Genomic DNA, 24,932 nt, shown 5'->3' with positions numbered 1-24,932 from the left:
ATGGCTAGAATGCTTGAAGCTACCAAGGAAGAGATTGAAACCCTAAGGGTTAGATTTAAAGCTTCACAAGTCAAAAGGAGAGAGCCGATTGAACAAATATTGGAGATATCGGATAATAGTTCTTTAGATGAAGCTAACATTGATGCATTGGCTGAAGAAGTTGATAAACTGAATGATGAAAAGCTAAATCTAAGAGGAGAGTTAGAAGCCCTAACTATTCGCATAAGCCAAGAGCTTGAAGCAAGAAGGGAAACTGAACACCTAATCAAAGAAAGAGATGATGAGATTGCTAAGATCAAACAAGAGAATGCAACCTTGCATGAGCACTAGCATGAAGAGAAAGAAGAAAATGAATCTTTGCAGCTAGATCTTCAAATGGCAACATCTCCAAGAGAGAATTTGAAAAAACAAAATGAAGATCTTACTAGAGAACTCATTGGGGCTAATGGAAAGTTGGAAAAGTTCAATAAGAGTTCTTCTATGTTGGATGAGCAGATCCAATCTTAGAGGATGAAAGGTGACACATCTGGACTAAGTTTTAATACACCCGAGAAAGGAGAATCTTTTGGTACAAAGAGAAACATACACAAAGGTAAAATTGTTCCTAAGGTTAACAAGCCTATCGGTAAGAAAGTTTTCAAACCTGTCTTCTTTGTCTATCATAAACCTGGACATACTGCAAATATGTGTAGAAATAGACCTAATGAGAATACATGCTATAATGTAAATGTTAGGTATGTATCTAGGAGATTTGAAGGTCACTATTTTACATGCAACATGTATGGACATAGATCAGTTGAATGCAGATATGGAACAAATAATCTAGTACCCCACATGAATCCAAGACCTAATGGTAACTAGAGGAGAACCTAAGACAACCAGGGTAACATGAACTGGCAGAAACCCTACGCCAACCAGTTTAGTCCATTTGAAATAGAAAAGGTAACTAATGCTATATGCACCATTTGTTACAATTATGGTCATGTGGCTATGAAATGTAGAAGAAGAACTGGAAGAGGTAATGTAGGACCTTGGAGATCATCCAGAATGACTTGTTATCATTATCACAACTTGGGACAAATGGAAAAGTTCTGTAGAACCAAAAAGAACAAACTGGTCAACCATTTTGTAGATCATAAGGGTAAGCAATAGGTAGATGTTGAGGAAACTAGAGAGGAGATGAATTGAATCTGGAAGAAGAAGAGTGAGGATAAGCCTGCAGAAGAACCTAATCCTTCACCCAGTGTGGAGAATCCTACACCGGTGAATTAAGACTTTTAACAGGCCTAAGGGAAGCATAACGGTAAATCCACTTTTGAACCCCTTAAAATATGATAAGTAGGAAAGTTTGTAGTTTGTAGTTATTTTGTGAGAAATCTTGATATCTTTGTCTATCGGGTTTTTGAAAGTCTATCAACCGATTATATACCTGTCATTATTGGAAGTATTGTTAAGCGGTGTATTAAGATTCATAACCCTATCGATCGAGCAACTAACACAGTAGGGAAAGTTTATAAAAATGAGTTTTACTATGATATTTTTACCCTAATTGCTTTTGAAAGAGAATTCTTGAGCACTTGCAGAGCGAAAAGAGAATTGCTAGCTGGTTGTAGATGGATTTGTGTTGCAAATTAAGAGATTGAAGTTGATTCGATGTTTAGTGAAGACAAAACCAGTGTCCATTCAATAAATCAACCGGAAACCTTGTTGACACAGAGGAATTAAGGTATTCTTTTGTCAATGCTCTTTTTAATCAAGTTTATCCAGAATGACATTATCGTCTAGGAAAGTAGAGAGACTTATGATCACATCTGAACCTATGGAGACTATGGAATATGAACAAATTGTGTCATATAATTCTTTGTCTCAAGTTCCTAATGGTGTTATTATAAAAGGTGATTTATCCAGTTACATTGTCTGCAAAATTGAGGATTTAGGATCATTATCAATTTACTCTCAACTGAAATCCTTGTGTGATGAAAGTGGCAAGATCAAACCCGAGTTCATTAGGGTTTATAAAAATGGTTTTCACAATGCAACATATGTCCTTGAAGACTTTGAAGAGGAACATGTTAGGATAATTCTTAGTCAGGTGCATGGTGAAAATATGTATCTCGAAAGGTCACACACAATCACTAAGGAAGCAATCCATGTTGTGATTGGTTTTTGGCAAATCGGTGAAGTTCCAAAACTAAAAAGAATCTCAAAAGAGACTGTGACTACATTAACTCAGACCACCTCTGACGGATGTGCATTTTTAGTTAACAACATTAAGGACCCAGCGGTTAGACTGACTACTATGGTTATTGGTTATATGATATTTTATTCTAGTAGAATGAACAGTGTGCCATCTACAGCTATGCATATAGCTTATACAATGATTGTTGAGGATGAAAATTATGATCTTTGTGAGGCTATAAGGAGTCAATTGATGTTGAACTTACAATCAATAAAGAAAGAAAACAACCAAAAGTTCAAATTTGGTCAATTATTTATTGGTCTGTTCTTTTACATTCAGATTTTCCTACCAGGAATTGGTGACATACAATGGTCAAAGGACCTACCGGTAATTGCTCAAATCAAGAACAACATTAAGGTTGTAAATAACACATTCTCTGCTGCAATGAATAGATATTTCAATGAATTCCAAAAGAAGATGAGTATGAGGGTGAGGCTACTTGAAGACGTGGTGAAAAAATTTGCAAAAGACATCATTTTCATAGTCACCACTGATTTTTGTCTCATGGAAGCTATCGAACCCAGGGAGGAAGAAATGGAAGATATGAGTTATGAAGTCAATTGTGAATTGTTAATCAGTTATGCTAATAATTTGTTGGTATCTTCAGTGGATAAGAAGAAGAAAAGACTGGTAACATTCAAGGAGCAAATTGCACCGGCTCAAACTAGTAGTGCTCAACCCAGTAGTGAAAAAGGAAAGAAGAAGAGGGTTGAGAAAGCACCTTCTATACCTCCTAATACAAGGGTGACAAGAAGTGTACAAGTAAAAAAGGAACAGGCACCCAAAGTGAATGCTACGAAACATACTGCAACAAAGAAGAGAGGTAGGCAAGTTATTCTTCAAGAAGAATATGAGGATACTGATATTGAAGAAGAACCCAAGAAAATGAAAGCAACTGGTAAAGTAGCTAAACCAGTAGAAGAAGTGTCAAAGGAAAGTGTTCCTATTAATGTTTTATCTTACAATCCTATGACTGATTTTGAGAAGACATTGAAAACATTAGGGAGGAATAGGTTTGATAATGTGAAAAAATCTTTTTGAAGATCAGAAGGAACACATTGTTCAACAAGTAATCAACTACTTATGTCAATACAATCGATTACCTCAGGATATTGAAAAGGATATTTATGATTCTTTGTAGTTTATTCTTGCAAATAAGTGGCAAATAGCTGTTGACCAAGATCCAGAAATTTTTGATAGCATTTTCATTCAATATTTTCCTGAATTATCTAGAGATGAATTAGTTGCATTGCTTGATAATTACAAAGGACAATTTATTTTTAAGGGAGGAAGATTGACGTTATTGAATGGGAAAGCTCAATCTGTTGAAGTTGAAACTCATCAGATAGATCAAAATATTAAAAGGAAGCATGAGTAGATAGAGTCTCATAATGATGACCAGACAGAGACTGGAGAATGGCTGGAACTAGATGAAGAAGAGATCAATCCACCAGATATTGTCTATCCTATTAAGCATAAGGATGATACTACTTCTCTACTGGTTATCTTTGTTGATGATATTCAAGACACTATTGATCTATCTGGAAATATCATTGAACCTGTTATGCAACCATTACAACAACCAATTATTAATGTTACACAGGTAAAAGAACTTGAAGCACCGATAATTCAACCTAGTATGGATATTCCACCTCCACCAGAAAAATATCCTCAAGTGCAAACTCAATTGCCAATGGTTACTATGGTTACTTAGGACAAACAAACACAGGGAAAAAAAGAGAAAGAGATACATGAGAAATAGGTTGAAGTGAAAGAATCTGAACAAAGAAAGGAGGAAGAGAAAGAGAAAACTGAGGAGATGATACCCACTGAAAAGGAAAAAGCAATAGTTAAGCTACAAATTGATGATGAAGATGACTCATTAGGCATCAAAGGGCCTATAGATGTAGAAAATATGAGTGCATCTGAACTTATAGAGATTGCAACAATGATACAATCTAGAGCTCAAAAGAAAAGGTTGAAAGAGAAGAGGAAGGAAGCAAAGACAATTCAAATTGCCGTTGAAATTATGTCTAGTCTTCTACCAAAGACTAACATTGGGAACTTGCCAACTCCTATTGGTAAGCTTGGCCAGTTGGTTGTTGATGACTCTGACCAACTGAAGTCCCTTGAACAAGCTGTTCAGACCTTAGTTGAGAAGAATTACAGAAAGAAAAGGGGAGAGAAAATAATGATAGATATTGATACAGGGAAGATTGCTTTATCCCTGAATAAATTTCTTTTGAGAACTTCTATTGAAATAGACAAAAGGGTATTAGCCTATACATCTAATGTTTCATATTTCTATACTAATTTGATTAAGAGGCTAGAAGAGATAGAACATGAACTGGAAAATATATGTACTGCATGCATACCTTTACAAGATTCAACCTTAGCTTTTGGAAAATCACTTGATGATTTGAAAAATAGGTTAGATATGTATGATTTTAAACAGGATAAGAGACTTTGACCCCTGAAGGAACTAAAGAACTAGTTGAGACTCAAAGTGGACATCTTGCAATGGGCATATAGGGATGCAGAAGCGGTTTTGGATACTCCAAAGATGAACACAGTAGATGTGATAGAAGAATTTGGTGCACAGGTTATGACAACCATAGAGATCACTGAAACCTTATTGGAAACATGGGAAAATGATTTTTCTTAGATGAAGATCACTTTCAGTGACATTTTCTTGAAAATTGCAGTGAACACTCCTTGATAAAGACTTACATTTTTGTATATGTAAACTTTTGATACAAATTTTGCTATATATATATATATATTACTTTTCAATTTGGCATTGTTGTCAAAGGGGGAGTAGTAATATATATGTGTTGTGAAAATTTTGTATGTATTATTAAGGGGGAGTAGAAATATGTTTGTACATTTTTTTTGTAAGCACACCTAGTTGTAAAGTTGTGAAATTTTCTAAGTATTGCCATCAATGTCAAAGGGGGGGATTGTTGGCTTGATGATGATTGTAATAGATGACTTCATGTGTTGTCATTGATGGCACATGTATACACACACATATGATCACATTGTCTTACTCATCTTAGTTAAGACAAACCGGTATTACTCCTAAAAGTTCTTTGTATTGCAACCGGTATTGGATGTTTAGTTTAAGTTGGTTTAGAGGGTGTCAAACTAGTATATGTAGACAACCGGTATATGCAGGAATGGCTTGACACCGGCTTGGAGATTTGACAGAGACCATCAAAGAAGAAAATGAAGGACAATCGGTTTATATGTTGAATGTGGTTAAGTCTTAACCAGTACTAGTGTTCCAACCAGTATTCATTGATTATGTGATGAGTTATCACCGATCGTGATGAGTTATCCCCAATTGACAGATTTGGTGGCAATTTGTGATGAGTTATGTTGGATTGTCTAGATAAAATATACTTAGGAAATTGTGATATGATTCCTAAGACGATATGAAATCTAATGTCTATATAATGACATTATGATGAACTATTTTTATGATGCAAAACTAGAAGTGTTGAGTTGTTAAAAGTGTTGTGAAATATGTTGGCGATGTAGTTTTGAGTGAGAAAAAGAGGATCTATTAAAGCAAGTTGTGCTACTTCTAGATCACATCACCCATTGTTTTCTAATCACTACAATAGTTAAATCCCTTAACTAGGTAAGCTCTAACAAGCTTCAATGTAGAAATCCTCTAACAAGGTGATCCATTAGTTTGGATTTTGAAATCCTCTATTGAGGTTACTCCTAATAGGGTACTACCTTTAACAGGGTATAGCTCCTAACAGAGCTTTGGGATCTTTAACAATATTTGCTCCTAGCAAAGCACTTTTGTAGACCTTAACTAGTCAATTACCTATTATTGCAGATAGTTAACTTGCGAGTCCTATCTCACCGTGGTTTTTCCCACTTGGGTTTTCCACGTATAATCACTTGTGTTATGGTGGATGTTTTACTTATTGTGGATGCTTTAATATAATTTTGGATTGCATGCATAGTATTAAGTAAACTTGTCAAGTATCTCTACCGATCTGTGTTTCAAGTGGTATTGTTTTTGCTGTCACCAATTCACCTCCCCTCTCAATGCTTTATAAGTCTATCATACATCCATCTCATGATCCTCTTCCTAATCAAGATCAAAGCACCTCTTCCACTCCATATAATAATAATCATCCACCTCAAAGAAATATATCTCTTTTATCTCATCTAATGCTCTTATTCCACATGTAGATTAAGATATCTTCACTCCACCTCATGGTTATATTCCAATTCAAAGTGTTCCTCCTGCTCTATCTCAAGATCTAACGTCTCTCCTAATCCCCTTCATGATCTCAATGTTCCATAATATCTAATTGTAAATATTCAAGCAATATAGATTAAATCATAAAATAAATTGGCATCTAAACTTTCTCATCCCAAAGCTTCATACACCCCTAAGTCATCATTTCAATCTTATATGATCCCTCATCCTATCCAAATATGTTGAATTTCCATTCCTTTATTTGATTTTGATTGTCCTATCCATATCCTCCATCATATATTCTTTATCCTATCTAGGTTTTCTCATACAACCTTTAATATTGGTTTATATCTTAGCTTTCCTATATATTTGTCATTTGCAAGCTTATTGAAAATGTCATCATTATAGTTACAACAAAAAGATCAAAACTTGTAAGTTCAAAGTGTGGAATCAAAAAGATTGAGTCAAGATACAATCATCCTATAATAGATCTTCATCTATCCCTCCAATCCCACCATACATTGGGATCATATCATTGACATAGTCATGGGATTTTATCTATGTCATTATCTTGAGAAAAGCAATATCACTTACACTTGACATTCAAGCAAAACCAAACCATATGTTTACACAAGACTTTGACATTGAGCTTTCAGAAAAATCACAAGGAAGAGACTGATACTAAACTAAGTTGACTTCCTACATAACTTATTTCCTAATCTATCTTGTATATGCATCTATCTATATTTTCCTTGATAGAAGCATCTTTCCTATATTAGGCACAATCTTTCTATACTGAGCTTTTATTTTTGGCAAGAGATATGTTGATTTTTGTCATGTTTATCATTTGGCCTTTTTAATGTTGATTTGTCTTTTGATTTATGAGATTAATCATTTGATTTTAATCTTAGATGTTTTCGTCTTTTGATATGTTAGATTTATCTTTTTATTGTAATCCTAATTTTTGATCATTTTTCTTTTTATCTTTTTATCCGCTAGATATATATTTTGATCTTTTCTTTTCTACCATTCTAATGAAACTCGATATCACCTTCTTTATATCTTGATGCATTTAGAAGAGTGAGGAATGGAGCTTTGCCATTTTTTTTCATATGTTGTTTGCAGAGTCAAAGTCCATGCACATGATACCTTTGGTATCCTAATACTTCATACCTTGGTGTACATATATCCATTTTATATAATAAAACACTCTGATGATAAAAAAATAACAAAATCACATTTTCAATCCACTTCATATCTATTTATTTCATTTCATTTGTTACCCATTTATTTACCTAATATCGACTAACAAGCATATTCATCCTACGTTTCTTCTATCATACTAACTCACAATCACATATCATATCCTTTAACCTAGCCTATCCTTCCTATCATGAGATTGACCCTAATTTTTTTTTTTTTTTTTGGCCAATCTCTCGAGGGGGCACCCATCAATCCTTTCATCCTATTTCTATCCTATCATCGGGGCATGTCATTCGTACCATTTTTCTTTAAAACAATACCATTAAAAGCATTGTTTCAAAGAGGGGAACAATATAGATTTCTAAAAATGACCAATTCATTTTCATCTTGTCATTTCATTATGATCTCACCAATTCTTCTATTTGTATTAATTAAATAAATATAATATTTTCTCTTTTCATCTATAATAATTAAATTATTTTAATTTATTTAATTTATTTATACATTATTAAATAATTTTTAATTATTTAATCAAATCATTATTTCCCTTTACTATTAATTAACTATTTTTAATTTTTAATTAATTCATCTTTTGGTCCATTGTAATTAAGTAATTTCAAAAAAAAAATTTAATCGTTTGAAAATTAAATAAATTTCAAATAATTTTTCAAAATTTTCCTTCAACAATAAATAAATTTAATATTTTATTTATTCCCTCTATGCATTTGACCCCTCTCAATTTTTCTACCTCATCAATCCATGTTCTAATTTTAGGTCTTACCCTCTCTAAAATTTTCTCATTCATTGGTATTTCCAAATAATCCCTACCATTGATCAAATATTAAGTGAAGCATATAAATAAAAACCTTCACTCATTCATTTTTTATTAAAGCACAATCATTATCAATCATTCACTATCAAGCATCCTATCATTTGCAAAATATCAAGCATCCATCCTATCAAGCTACCATCCTATCATTGTGCTATCATGGTTATGCTAAAATTATGATATCAAATCACATATTGAGCATTCAAATGAATATGAAAGAAACAATGGAGCAATCTAAGGTCTTTGCTTTGGTATTATTACTTATCATTTAATTTTATACATAGACCTTAGACTTTATTGAATGAGTGTGAGTGTGAATTTGATCTTGGATTGCAATGTTTCTATTTACATGATTCACGTTTCCACCCTTCATAGTACTTATATAAAAATGATTAAATTAATTTGAATTATATTTTAAAAAAATATATTTTTCTTGAATATTGGATGTTTTTGGATTTTACTATATAATAATTTTTCATAAACATTTCTCTTCTCTTTCTCTCTACATCTTAATGATAAAGTATGGTGTGCGAAAATAAATGTAGATAGAAAAAATAATACATAGTTGACTTTATAAATTTTAGGCTTTGTTTTTAGTGAGAACATGAATAATCTATTTAATACCTACCTATAAAAGAATTTTTCTTCAAACCCTTCTCACCATGAATGATGTGGTTCACCTTGAGGGCACTTAATTTTGTGAGCTAAGAGTATATGGTGAGCTTGGAAGGATGTTAAGCCATGGATTCTTTGGAATGGGTTTTGTTTTGTTGATATGTGGTGACTGATCATGCAAGTACTATACACTCGTTATGTATCCTTGCCAAGGTTTGGAGGAAATTTTTTTGCCGTTTTTGGTTGAAAAAAATAGACATTGAAAAAACCCTAAAAATAATTGACTTTGAGTGTTGCCCTAAAAAATGCTTGTTAGAAGCGGTTGGAATGTGAAAAAGGCATTGTAATGGTGTTGTATTGATTTAATGGATAATAAGAAAAGATTGGACAATTGTGTTCCATGGATGTAGCCCATCTTGGGTGAACCATGTTAAATCTTTGTGTTATGCATTTTTATTCATCTTTTGTGTTAGTATCCACATATAATTGTTAATTTGTGTTTGCTCTGGATCTACCTAAACCCTAACAATTGGTATCAGAACCGTGTATTTTTTTTAAATTGGCGGGGACTTTAGATTTGAGTGGGAGTAATGGAAGAAACCAAATTCAAGGTTGAGAAGTTCAACAACCAGAATTATCAGTTATGGAAAATGCAGATGAAGGATTACCTCTATCAAAAGGATTTGTGGCAACCACTGGAAGGAAAGTCAAAGAAACCGACTGCGTTGTCAGATGAAGATTGGGATATTTTGGACAAAAGGCATTGGGAAGCATTCAGTTGTGTCTTGCATTGTCTATAGCATTCAATATATCAAAAGAAACAATGATTTTAGATCGAATGGCAACACTGGCTAAACTGTATGAGAAACCCTTAGCTTCGAATAAGGTATTTCTTATGAAGCATTTGTTTAATATGAAAATGAGTGAGGGAGGATCTGTTGTAGATCATTTAAATGAATTTAATAAAGTTACCAACCAATTGACTTATGTAAAAGCTAACTTTGAAGAAGAGGTTAGGGCTCTCTTAATTTTATGTTCTCTGCCAAAAGCTTGGAATAGTTTGGTTATGGCTGTAACTAACTATGTCTATGGTTCAAATACTTTGAAATTTGATTATGTTATTGGTGTTATCCTAAGTGAGGAATGCGATAGAAAAACACAAGTGAGACTTCAACATCAGCAGGTATTGTTTTGAATGTAGAGAACATGGGAAGATCAAAGGAAAGAGGAAAAGGCCCTGGGCGTGAGAAGTCATGAGGGAAGTCAAAGAAAGAACGCTCTCAATCCAGAGGAAGAAAGGATTGCTAAAACTGCGGAAAGCCAGAACATTTAAAGAAATATTGTTGGTCTCGAAAAAAAAAACAAGGAGATGGAAATGAAGATGACAGTAAGGAAGATAATGTTACAAGTAATACTTTACAAGATGCCTTGATTATGTGTTTAGATAATGTTAATGATTCTTGGGTAATAGATTCAGGGGACTCATTTCATGCTACACCCCATAGAAAATATTTTCGAGATTATGTTCAAGGTGATTTTGGAAAGGTATATTTGGGTGATGATGAGCCTTGTCCAATTATTGGAAAAGACAAGATAAAGATCAAGTTGCAGAATGGAAATGATTGGTTGTTGCAGGAGGTAAGACATGTTCCTAATTTAAGAAGAAATTTAATTTCTGCAAGACAACTGGGAAGTGAAGGCTGCATAGTTACCATCACAGACAATGTTTGGAAGGAATTTAAAGGTGCATTAGTAGTAGATAAAGGTGAAAAGGTAGGCACATTGTATTTATGTACTAGTAATACTTATTCTACCTTAGTTGCTATAGTAAAAGTTGCTACAGGGACAACTACAATAGATGTTGCAAGGACAGATTCAAAATTGTGGCACCATAGACTTGGGTACATGAGTGAGAAAGGGATGAAAATCATTCACTCTAAAAATTTGTTGCCAGGATTGCAGTAGATTGATTTATAATTCTATAAAAAAATGTGTTTATGGTAAACAAAAAAGAGTCAGATTTCTAAAGGTTGGGAAAGAGAAGAAGAGTGAGAAGTTAGAGTTTGTGCATTCAGATGTATGAGGACTGACTCAGGTATCATCTCTTGGTGGATCTTGTTATTATGTTATTTTTATAGATGATGCAACCAAGAAAACATGGGTATATTTCCTAAAAAAAAATCAGATGCTTTTAAAACTTTTAAGAAACGAAAATCTTTGGTTGAGAATGAGATAAGAAAAAAGTTGAAGTATCTCAGATTTGATAATGGAGGTGAGTATTGCAGCAAAGAATTTGAAGATTATTGTTGTTTCAATGGAATCTGAAGGTAGAAAATAGTTCCAAGAAACCCACAAGAAAATGGTGTGTCTAAGAGAATGAATAGGACCATCATGGAGAGTGCAAGGAGTGTGAGATTGCATGTTGGACTGGTTTTGGGCAGATGCTGTACATACTACTATTTATTTGATAAATAGAGGACCTTCAAATCCTTTGGATGGTGGCATTCTAGAGGAGTCATGGAATGGTAAATAGGTAAACTATTCTTTTCTAAAAACCTTTGGTTCTGAAGCTTTTATTCATGTTGATAAAGAAAATAGAACCAAGCTTGATGCTAAATCTAAAAAATGTACCTTCATTGGATATGGAATGGATGAATTTGGTTATCGGTTATGGGATTTTGAAATTAAAAAATAATTAGAAGTAGAGATGTTATATTCAATGAGCAGGTCATGTATAAAGACCAAATGCATGAAAATAAGCATGCATGGGTCAAAAAGGAATATGTGGTGCTGGATGAGATTCCTAAAAATAAAATGCCATTGGTACCTGATGCTCAGCAACAATAAAATATCCCACAAACTCCTACAAGTGTTAGATGTTCTACGAGGTTAAGTAGAATCATGAAATATTTTCTCCTTCTTTGCATTCTATTTTATGAACTGATTCTGGTGAACTAGAAGGATATGAAGAAGCAATGCAGGTGGATGCCAAACAACAGTGGGATCTAGGCATGAAAGAGGAAATGGATTCCTTGATGAAGAATAAAACTTGGGACTTAGTCCCATTACCTACAGGAAAAAGAGCCTTACCAAATAAATGGGTTTATAGGTTGAAGGAGGAGGATGGAGGACAAAAAATATATAAGACCAGACTCATGGTTAAAGGTTTTGTAGAGAAAAAAGGTATATATTTTGATGAAATATTTTCTCTAGCTATAAAAATGACTTCAATTAGAACTGTTCTAAGTCTTGTGGCTATAGAAGACTTGCATCTTGAAAAACTAGATGTTAAAACAATGTTTCTCCATGGGGATTTTGAGGAGGAAATCTATATGTAGCAACCACATGGATATGAGGTCAAAGGTAAGGATGAGTTAGTGTGCAAGTTGAAGAAGAGTCTGCATGGCCTAAAGCAAGCACCCCGACAATGGTATTTGAAATTTGATAGTTTCATGGCTAAACAAGGTTACCATAGATGCCATTCTGATCATTGTGTTTATTTTAAGAGATTGGATAATGAAAGTTATATTATCCTGTTACTCTGTGTTGATGACATGCTTGTTGTTGGGTCTAATATGCAACATATAAATCAATTTAAATATAAATTAGAAAATTTATTTGCCATGGAGGATTTAGGTGTAGCTAAGAAAATCCTTGGTATGAGGATTTCACGGGACAAAAAAAATAGAACATTAACTTTGTCCCAAAGTGAGTATATAAAGAAGGTGTTGAAAAGATTTAACATGTAGTATGCAAAAGAAGTTGGTACACCTTTGGCTAGTCATTTCAAATTGACTATGGAGATGTGTCCAAAGACACAGGAAAAGGAAAATAAAATATCTAACATCCCGTATTCATAATTTGTTGGTAGTCTGATGTATGCGATGGTATGCACATGACCAGATATTGCACATGCAGTGGGAGTTGTGAGCAGGTACATGAGCAATCCAGGAATGTAACATTGGAATGTTGTCAAATTGATTCTTAGGTATTTGAGAGGCACTTCTAGCAAGGCATTATCTCTATGAGGATATGTTGACTCCGATCTGACAGGTGATATTGATACAATGAGTACTACAGGGTATGTTTTTACTGTAGGGGGAACTACAATTAGTTGGATTTCTAGACTGCCAAAGGTTGTTGCACTTTCAACCATTGAGGCTAAGTATGTAGATGCTACTGAAGCTATCAAGGAGATGATTTGGTTACAACATTTTCTGGAGGAACTAGGCCAGATGCAGGAGGATAGCCCATTATATACTAATAGCCAGAGTGTCATTCTCTTGAAAATATGATTTCCTCCTTAGTTTCTCTTGACATTCTTGATTGAACATCGTGGAATTAAGGAATAGCTATGTCAAGGAGTTTTATCCAATGGGAGCTGCAAGTTCAACAGTGTCCTCAAGGATCAATCTCCAAGTGGGAGATTGTTTGGTGTGGATCCTGACCAGTCTCCAAGTGGGAGATTGTTTGGTGTGGAGCCTGATTAGTCTCCAAGTGGGAGATTATTGATATGTGGGAACTGATCATGCAAGTAATGTACACTCATTATGTATCCTCGTCAGGGTTCGGGGTTAGGTTGGGCCCCGAGTGGGGGTTTGGGGTGGTAGCCCTCGAGAAAGTAGGGGTTCAGGGGCACAACCCCTGAGGACATTTATTTTGCCCTTTTTTATTGAAAAAAAATTGACATTGAAAAAACCCTAAAAAAACTAACTTTGAGTGTTGCCCTAAAAATTTCTTGTTATAAGCGGTTGGAATATAAAAAAGGCATTATAATGGTGTTGTATTGATTTACTAGATAATAAGAAAAGGTTGGATGACTATGTTTTGTAAATGTAGCCCATCTTGGGTGAGCCACGTTAAATCTCTGTGTAATGCATTTTTCTTCATCTTTTGTGTTTGTATCCACATATAATTGTTAATTTGTGTTTTCTCCAGATCTGCCTAAACCCTAATAGGTTTCAGGATGACATTTTCCTAAAATAATAGAATATTCAATGGTCCCCTCTTTTGCAAGATCAAAGTTACCCCTTAGCTTGTTTGTCATGGGTGAGGGCCTTATGGTTCCACAAGAAAAATATCAAATTCCTACGTGATCCATTCTCCAAAACTTCCATGAGCCTTATGCCTTGAAATGAGACTAAGGTTAAGTTCCCCCTTTCTAAGGAGTGTGAGACTTTTGAAACTGCTATAAGGGCTATTCTTTTTGACATGGTTCAAAATATTGGCATTTAATCTTCTAAACCTAGGTGGAAATATTAGAAGTGGGGTCTTAACATCACCTTCCACAATTATAAGACTCATCTTGGATACCGATGTCTCTTTGCATTTACTCATGGTTCCTAGTTTAAACTAGAGATGGCATTTGCAGTTGGCAATCTTATTTTGGAAACATAGATTTTTCACCATTTGGCCAGCTACTTTAGAGCCTAAATTGGCTCATTTTCTAGGTTCATTTTTTTCCAAGGCTTATTAGTGGGGTCACCATTAGTTCATATAGGATTTTGGTACCTTCATTTCTCATTTGGTAGGCAATTAAATTCATTCAAGCATATTTTCTAGTTTTATTCCCAAGCCTAGAAGCTCAGGAATTTGATTCATGATTTCTTTTGACCCTTTTGGCTAGATGCTTTTTCTTGGCATATGATTCTTTTGGGAGATTGGCCTCACATTCCCTACAAATTCAATTAGATAAAGTGCTTTCAAGATGGAGATTCTCTCCAGCATATGGAAAGATTAATTTTTTGTAATTTTTTCTCATTGCTCTATTGATGAGAACATTTCAAAAGCAATTATTTGATCTAATGTGTTGTTACAAGTCTAGGTGCAAGTCAGTAAGGTTTCCTTGGAAGTGGCTCACCTTCGAGAATTGCTTGACCATTGGGGAAACACACCTTGTATCGTGGCCAAAGTTCCTTTGTCTCTTCTTCCTTTTGGGACCACTTTCCTCCTCATGGGCACTAGAGAGGCAAGAGTCTCTCGACTCATGGAAATCAAATTGCTTGACCCTAGGTTTCTCCCCTATCTAATCGAAGGGATTGTGGTTACATGAGTACTTCATGCCCTATTCAATGACACTCGACCTCTCCTGCAACTCATGTTATTTCCCCTAGTTTTCCTGTTGAAGGTGTAGACACTAAAAATTGGTAAACACTTGCATTCTTTATTTTTAACCTAATCGCGTGTATAGTTTTTTATTATTCACCAGTGTTGTTCTGCTTCCCCTTTCCCACTTTCTATCTAGATGGTATCATTTTCTCCTAATTTCTATTTTATGACATCATTTTGATCTCTTCTCCTACCCCATGGCATCGTATCCCTCCCATTTCCGTTTGTTGACCCGCTTTGACCCAGTGTACATGTGCTTTTACTTGGTTTAACCTAATATTCCCATTTTCACTCAATTCTTCCCATTTTCTATTCAACCTTCCCAATTCTTCCCAATTTCACATAATTAGACCACATTAAGGTCTCTAGACATTAGTTTGACTAATTTGCCCTTTTATGTTTAATTAATTAAACCCCTTTGTTACTATTTATTCTCCCTAATCATTTAATTATTCATCGTTAATCATCTCCTTTTAATATTAATTAAATAATTTAAATTATTTAATTAATTTCAAAATATATTTAATTAAATGTTCAATTTCTATCTCCTATAATTGAAAATTTATTTAAATTATTTGGTTAGCTAACTATGTCATCATAATTAAATAAATAAATTTATTTATTTAATTATTTATCCTAATTTCTCTTCTCCTAATTTTCAAAATAGAAACAAATATAAATTATTATTTTTATGTGATTTTACCCAAATCCTCCTAATTTAAAAAAATGTGAAACTAATATCCTCTTCAATTTTCAGAAATCTCTTTTTGGAAATATCTCATATATTTTAATTTTAAATTCGAAATGGGGTACACATCTTTGAAAATATACTTTTTGTTTTTTCTTCACTTTTTCTTTGTCATCTTCATCCTTCCTCAAATGACATCTCTATCGTGCGCTGAATCATGTCCATCCATCTAACTAAAAATCTTTTTGATCTTGTCCATCCATTGAGTCTTGAGTTTTCTATAAATTGGGACTACTTTCATCATTCAAATAATCTAACTTTCATCCATTTTTACTCTGTTGAGTTAGCTTAGCAAATAATCTCATTATCCTATTATCATTTTGTCAGAATAATCTAGTAATTAGCATTATCATTTCTGTTAGAATTTGTGAAATGCAAATCCCACGAGCCGAGTTATCTTCTGCAAGAATACTTGTCACACAATAAGAGAAAATTGAACATCAAAGAGAATCAAAGACAATTAATAATAATTGAATGCATTGCTTTGAAATTGCTTATTGCTTATTGCTTAATTACAATGAAGGATATGACATCCTTATAAAGAAATTAAATTGTAAATATAGAAATCCTAAATGATGGAGTCTACAAGATAGACTGAGAGTTAAAATAGAATGCACAAATTAGTCATGTATGTACAAAAAGAATAATAGACTAATTAATGCATGAAACTCTCGAAATTATAAACATAGCTTGCTTTTCCTAGTTTGCATTATGCATGGAGATACATATTAATTAATTAATTAATTAACTAAATAATAAATTATTTAGTGAATTAATGTAATTAAGTGAATAATTAATATATGAATTATTTAGTCCAACACCCCCTTGAATGCACAATTGGGAGAGAGACAAAGATATAGGAAAAACATGCAAAGATGAATGCATGATGGGTCCCGACCTAAAGCCCGATGAGGTACCCATGAAAAAACATGCAAGTTTCTCATAAATAGAGCAAAGGAGAAAACCCTGAAAGGGAACAAAACTCCTCTCCAAAAGAGAAACAAAAAGACAAGCATGAAGAAACAACATGAAGAAGAGCTGCAAACACTGCCATAGAATGATTGCTATGATGCTGAAAAAAGTACCTCTAGAAATTGGAAAGCTATAGTGTTGATATGGTAAGTATTCCATCTCATATTACATAGGAATAAATATGTAAGTGATCCATCTCATAGAAAATGCATAGGTAAATGACTCTGCATCTCCTAGTACATAGGAACAACTACTGAATACAAAGAACACTCCAATGCAAAACCAAGGAAGCATTAGCAACAATAGTAGAAACCCCCTCATAATGTTGACAAGGGAGAGTAAGATAGGTACACTGAATCTGAATGCTATTCTCCATGATGCTAAAAAAAATAGAGATGTGTGCCGAAAAGATGGAGCTTCGATCACAGGAGGACAAAATAGAGCCAGGAAGTCATTGATTACTTTGGAAAGAAGAGGTATTGGTCTAGAAATCTATTTGAAAAATGGACCTGATATCTGGATAGAGTGTTGAATCACCTTTCCGATGATATCTTGTTTGCAAAAAATGGAGTCTAGATGCACAAGATATGCCATTAGGAGTGCAAACTGCAACTTTTGACTTCAACTACCAAAAAAAATTGCAAAATGAAAAATCATTAAAATATACCCCCATCTTTGGATTGGGCTCAAAAAGAGATTTCCAATGGTATATGGTTTTCTCAATTTTGACTTCATATGACCAAGTTATGGCCAAAACAAAAAAACACCTCTTTTAGGGCACAAAGAGGGTCAAAGAAGGGCCATGCATGCTGACTGTACTGCTGACGTTAGCATGATGTACTGCTAATGTCAATATTGAAAATAAAAACCCTTTAAAAAATAAAAAATAATTTTTTTTGATGAAAAATTTCTGACGTAGGTACAGGTACGACCGTACGGATTTTCGTGCCTCGAAAAGCATGCCAATAAAAAAAATAATGCCCCATATGCCCCTGATGCCAAAAATAGGAAACTTATATATCAAAATTCATGGAATTGGCCTTTTTAATCCAACCATAAAGTCCTTTTGGGCCCAAAAAGCTTCAAATTTTCTGGTACCCTCTAGAACAGAGAAAAACCCTCAAACTTTGAACCCTTCCAAAATGGATGTCGTATATCGGATTTCAGCAAAACAAAAGGCGATCCTGAATTTCTTGAGCCTTCTGGGATTAATGGTGAGCTCCAAATTAACCCAAGATGAATAATCTATTGTGTATATGCAAATAATCTCCAAAAAAATGAACAAGAATCTTCAGATCTAGAGCTCTGATATCATGTTAGAATTCGTGAAATGCTAATCCCACAAGCCAAGTTATCTTCTGCAAGAATACCTGTCACACAATAAGAGAAATTTGAACATCAAAGGGAATTTAATACAATTAACAATAATTGAATGTATTTCTTTGAAATTACTTATTGCTTATTGCTTAATTATAATGAAGGATATGGCATCCTTATAAATAAATCTAACTCTAAAGATATAAATCCTAAATAGTGGAGTCTACAAGATAGACTGAGAGTTAAAATAGAATGCATGAATCAGTCATGTATGCACAACACACATAATAGACTAATTAATGCATGAAACTCTTGAAATTCTAAACATAGCTTGCTTTTCCTAGTTTACATTATGCATGGAGATAAATATTAATTAATTATTCATAATTAATTGATTAACTAAATAATAAATTATTTAGTGAATTAATGCAATTAAGTGAATAATTAGTATATGAATTATTTATTCCAACAATTTCATCAAAGAATCACATTTCTAGTAAATCTTGCACATATTGTCCTTGCTTTCATTTTGTATTTGCACCTGCATGACGAGAGTGACATTACCAAAATTAGAGATGAAAGGAAGAACATCAAAGTTTGACCGAAGCACACAAGGATGGTTTGCATTTGATTTGCATTTTATTTTAGTTATTTTTTTCATTAGAATAGGATAGATTACCATAATTGTTAAAAGTTTGTGATTCTCTTTGATTGTTTTAACCCAAATTTTCCTGATCTATAGAAGGCATTTTTGGCTAGTCTTCTTACTGGAGCTCTTGGGTGGCCATCTACTAGTGCTTCCAACTTGTTTGCTTTCGACAATTTTCCTTGGTTGGAGTTGACCATTTCTCCAATAAATGATGATCAAGATAAAGAAAAAGATGAGAAGAGGTAAGACCCTCCTATTGAAAATTTAGACCCTATTTATGTATGGGGTAAGCCGTATGACCACGACCCTTCACATATACCCTTTTCTACTACTCTTGTTGCTTATTGAATATTTGTATTACATTTTTTTGATCCAAGATTCAATCTCGTTTTGGCTATTAAGATATGATTTATATCCATCCATATTTTTTTTAATATGTGTACTATTATTTCCTTATATATGATAATGTTGACACCTATTTATCATTTTTTAAAAAAAAATTCAATATCTAATACAAAAGACTATGAAATTTAATCTTTAATGGGGATGCCCTCACACTGCAGTGGTAAGCTGCAATCCTTCCTACATGGGAGGGCTTAAGTTCAAATCTTAAAAGCATTGTTCAATATATAGAAAAAGAAATCTTTAATTTATTTTTCCTTACAATATTTACACAAACTTATTTATTTATATAGCAATATACACATATATTATCTATTTTTCTTAGGTTTTATAAGACACATATCTATTTATATGAGAATAAAAACAAGATTTTTAATTACACATAACTATAGACGTACAAAAAAAATGTAATTCATAAGATTTAAAAATATAATATACATTCAATTTGATGTGGGATTTTATGAAGGTAGTCTAAAGCCTTAGATTAATGTGGAATTTATGTAAGTATTATATATTTATTTAAAAAGAAAAAGATTATTCAATTGATTAAATATTTATTTTTTCTAGTTTATTTTTATATATTTAATTGTATTATTATATTTCATTTTGTAATTGATTGTATAATATGATTACACAATTTATGATTTTAATCTATAGCAAACATCTTCTTTTAACTTAATAATTTAAAAATAAATATATAATTTGAAATTTTTTCTTTACACTCTTTATATTTTTGTTATGCATAAACTAAGGGAGAGGGGCTAATAGGTGAGAGGGGTCCAATACATGTTATGGTAGTTGAACAAAATGGGACCAATAGTGATGCCCTAAAAATGTCATGTCAATGCTTATCCCAAAAAAGTACCTCTAAAATTCAAAAAATAATCAATCATGTGATGCCAGATCAATGCACAAGTAAACATGACTTACTGCATAACTATTGGTCTTATCACAATTTTGGACCATTTTAGACACCTTCACAAAAATGCATGTTGATGTGGGATCATATTTGACTATGTGAACTTGAAAATGATTTTTTAAAGTTGGGGACGTGACAAGTCAACTACTATACAAAATTGAGAATAATTTGAAATATCCACATAAGATTTTAAAAAGCTCGAAATCAGGGTGCACAAATATAGGACCCTCTCCCCTAGTGCTATATAAATAAGGTTTTTTGAAATAGACGAGGCACATCATATTCCAAGTACAATACATGGTAAATCTTAAATGCATCAGCAATTGTAGATAAGGCTATTTTTAAATTAGAGGATCTAAAATATTCAATAATGTTAAATTTATAATTATAATATTGGATATTTGATTTTTTTAATTTAAAATTGAAGTTTAAGGAGTGCATTATTGTTGAATTCATCTATATATAGTTTTGATTTTATTTGATTTTGCAACTAATAACTTTCTACAAATGTATTATTGAATATTGGTTTCATGATTTTTTGGATTTCCAGTGGCTGACTTGAGTTTGAGTAGTGTTCGAATGGGTGACCTCTCAGGAAGGACCTTTATGAGCATCACCTAGATGCAATGAGTGCTAGGCATACCATTCATTCTCACAAGAGATGGGTTCTTGTGAACCACTATGCATGAAACATGAGTCAATGAGTTTGACTAAAAAGTACACAGTTGAATTATCATAGCAATATCATAATTTATACTCCAAATTAATTTTAAATGTAATTTTTTAGTCTAATTCTATCTGTGTGCATGTAAAATTTATCTTATAAAATATCAATTAGAATCAAAGGGAAATCACGAATCCCTATCTAATCAAATAATTCTAACAAACAGACAATGAAATAACACAATCAAGCAAAATAGGAACCGTAAATAAAATCAATTAAAGACTCCCTATTCCATGACTGCGTATAACTTCCATTGCTCTTCTTTGTGGTATGATGGCTCCTAGATATTGCACTGACAACTTGCAAGTGACACAAAGATTCAAAGTTCATGATAATTGAGAATGGAGATTGAATGCTCAATTTATAGATTTTTGGAGAAGATTGATTGAAAGGTGGAACAAATTGATCAAGAGGTGGAACTCAGGTGAGCTCACATGCTAATTGGTAGTTGAACTGTTGATTTAGAGGTGAAACATAATAGATTGAATAGATTAATTGAGTTAACTGATTGAGAAAAATCTAACTGAAAGAAGAAAAAGAATGATTAGAGGAAATAAAGAAGATGACCAAGAGAACTAGAAGATGAAAATAGAGACTGGAGAGATAAATGATTTAATTAATTAATTTAGCATGTGCTTGCACTTTGACTTAGATTTTGAATTTAATCTTTGCATGATATTTTAATTCAAATATTGAATTTATTTAATTCTGTAGTCACATACATCTGTCCATTTTAATTAAATGAATATTTACTATTTATTTGATTAATAAACCCACTAGCCAACAGTTAATTAAATTAACATTTAATTAATTCATCCTCAACCATTCTCCTATTAATTAAATAAATTATTCAATTTATTTTAATTAATCCATTAAACCAAATTCACAATCAATTAAATGAATAAATCCTATTTATTTAATATAATCCCATTTCGTCTTTTAAATAAATAAATAAAACATTTATTTAAATCATTAAATCCCCCCCACTTGCATTCTCCTACAAATGCAAGTTGCAACCACAAGTTGAAATAAATTAATTTTATTTTAATTTAAATCTTTTTTTCCCTCACCCACCAAATCCACTTGCAATCCTAAGTCCCCTTCTAGACCCTTCTAATCACTTTCTAACCATTCCTAATTAGCCTAAACCATCCCCTAAATATTGTCACATTCCTAAGCAACAAAGCATTTAATGCTTTATGTGCCCAACAAGCTAACCTCTAAAGTCTTCCAAACCACTTATGGCTCTTACATGACCATTAATGGTTAACTCAACTCACCCACATGGTTAGAGACTTTACCTCTAAACTCAACCCTCATTTAACCCATGTGTCTTCTCAAGCATTTATTGCTTTGACCATGGTTATCCTCACTAACTCTTGCACAAGACTTTATCCATTGGATAAAGGCATTATTCTTTGAATAATGAATTTATTCACTCAACTCAACATTAACCCTACCTCCCAAGTTAACCCTCAAGTCATGTCAAGCATTTAATGCTTATTCCCTCTCCTCTCAACCCATCTCTTGTTGACATTTGTCATCTTGGGATTGGGTTGAAAGCCCTCACATGGATCTTAAACCCTTCAATCCTGACCTTTGTTGAGATCACTCAATCTCAACCATCCATTGCTCCATTTAACTTATAAATAGAGCTCATTTATTCATAATCTAGATCCTAAAAACTTGTATACATTTAACTTATAGTCAATTTTAGAGAGAATTTTAGCATAATCACTTATATTGTCATTTTGGACTAAAATTAATCTTAATTCATTTCATAATATCTCATATTTAGCTTGTTTTACACTTGCATAGCATAGTTTAAAAGCATTTCAATCTTAAATCTCCATAAGACATCCATAGTACAAAAAGCTGTTGAGAGCTACAATCATTTGGAAACTTGGAGAGGAGAGGAACAAGGGAGGAGGAGATACAAGCATGGTGGAAGGCATTTGGAGATGCCTTGTTGCATTTGTTTTCATTGCTAAATGCTCTATTTTTCTTATAGTATCTCTCTTGATATGCCTGTTTAGAATAATCTTTGGTTGTTAACACTAACCCTTGTTTCTTGTGTTCTTGTGTGTTGCCATACTACAGATTTTTCCAATCCTTTTTGCAGAGCATCATTTGGTGAACCTAACGTGAATCCAAAGCAACCAATTTTTAAAACTACTAACAATTTTGATTTGAATTGACACACAGGTTGCGCTTTAGCACTTTTGTTCACGCTTTAGCGCCTTCAAAATTGGACACTTTAGCACTATTGTTCATACTAATAGCACTATTGTCTCTCATTTGGCGCTATTGACCTTCTTTTAGTGCTATTGACCCTTAAATAGCACTATCGTAGCTTCTTTTAGCACTTTTGGCTCTCTGTTTGACATAATTAATTTTGTCTGATAGAGTTCTTTTAGTGCTTTTGTCTCTTCTTGTAGCGCTTTAGTGTTTCTTTTGGCACTTTTGTTGGTTATTTAGCACTTTCGTGTTAAATAGCACTTTTGTTTTCACACAGATAGCGCTATTGTAACAAAGAGTTGTACATAGATACCTTGTAACCAAAAAACAAAAAAAATTAGGTTTGTAGAAGCCCACCAAATAGGCGGATTTTACTAACTCTTTTATTCAGGTTTAATTTAGATTAAGTGAAAGCTATAGCCTTCGGTATAGTTGTTCCTACAATGTAACTTGCCGAAAGGACAAATGGGCCCCACCACAAGTTACAAGGCTCTTAAGTGAGTCATTGTAGAATGAAATTATGTCCAGAAACATAAAAAATTACTAAACACCTTTTTATGTAGAAACCCACCCGTTCTATTGATTGAGGATATTTGTGATAAATTCAGTGCAAGAGCATAGATGGTTTTTCTCCCAAGATACTCACCATACATATTTCCTTGAGTAGAAACATGGATTTTTGAAAGGCTACTTGTAGCTTGATAAAAGTGGTGATTCCCCCATCATAGGGATCATCTATTTGTTATGCTCGTGCAAGACTTAGTATATCACATCATTACCTACCATGACAGGATTCATAAGGTATATAGTACAAAAGTTGAAGAAATATCAAGATGTGGGCTGAAATTATCGCAACTGGCCATTTGACCTTAGGGATAAAGTGTGTTTGAAGTGTCTTCATTTTGTGTCAAGACCAGTGATAAACTGAGACTTCAGGCTTTTTGGAAAAAACATACTCAAAAACATTGTGTAAAAGGGTCAAAATGTTCAAAGATTGGGTTGATTTAGACCCACACTTATTTGTGCCTTTTGAGGCAACATTATTGTGTTTGTGTGCTTGCTCTGTTTTCTTGTGAAATAAAATCAAAAACCAATTCAAAAACAAGTATTCATCCAACACAAAATTTTTAACACCAACTTTTGGCAAACAATAAAAAACAAAGTGAAAAACAAGGTATCAAAACTATATGACCATCCTCCACATTTTGAGAAAGAGGAATCTTCATCAACATATCAATTTCAAGCAAAGACCATTAAGCTCAAAGGCTTTCATCAAAAGAAGGATATTTTTCTATCTCAATAGACAAATTTTTGTCTCACATAGAACCTTCTTACCTCACATGCATCTATATCTTCAAGGAAAATCTAACGAGTTTGATCAAGAGTCTTTAAACCACAGAGCTTTTACTCAATATAGAGCTTTGAGCTATCATAAAAACAAGGGAGGCAAAATCAACCCTGCCTTCTTTCCAAACATTTGCATCACATATAACATATCCCGGGAAGAACCACCAACCCCCGAAAGAGAAGAGGAAGAATTTGTCCCATTTGTAACTCAAAGTGTTTATTGAAGTTTCAACATTCCATCCATTCTCACATTCATACAACATCAATCCATTTCAAAATCTCAAAACATAAAAAGGTCTTGTCCTAAGTTCTTTTTAGTAATTGCTTGAATCAAAACAACACATCACTTTTTAGAGTGTCTCTACATCTAGGATAAACTCATCCTAAGAGGCATTTC

Source organism: Cryptomeria japonica, chromosome 1 (assembly GCF_030272615.1).
Source record: "Cryptomeria japonica chromosome 1, Sugi_1.0, whole genome shotgun sequence".
Taxonomy (NCBI): Eukaryota; Viridiplantae; Streptophyta; class Pinopsida; order Cupressales; family Cupressaceae; genus Cryptomeria; species Cryptomeria japonica.
This window is presented reverse-complemented; position numbering follows the sequence as displayed.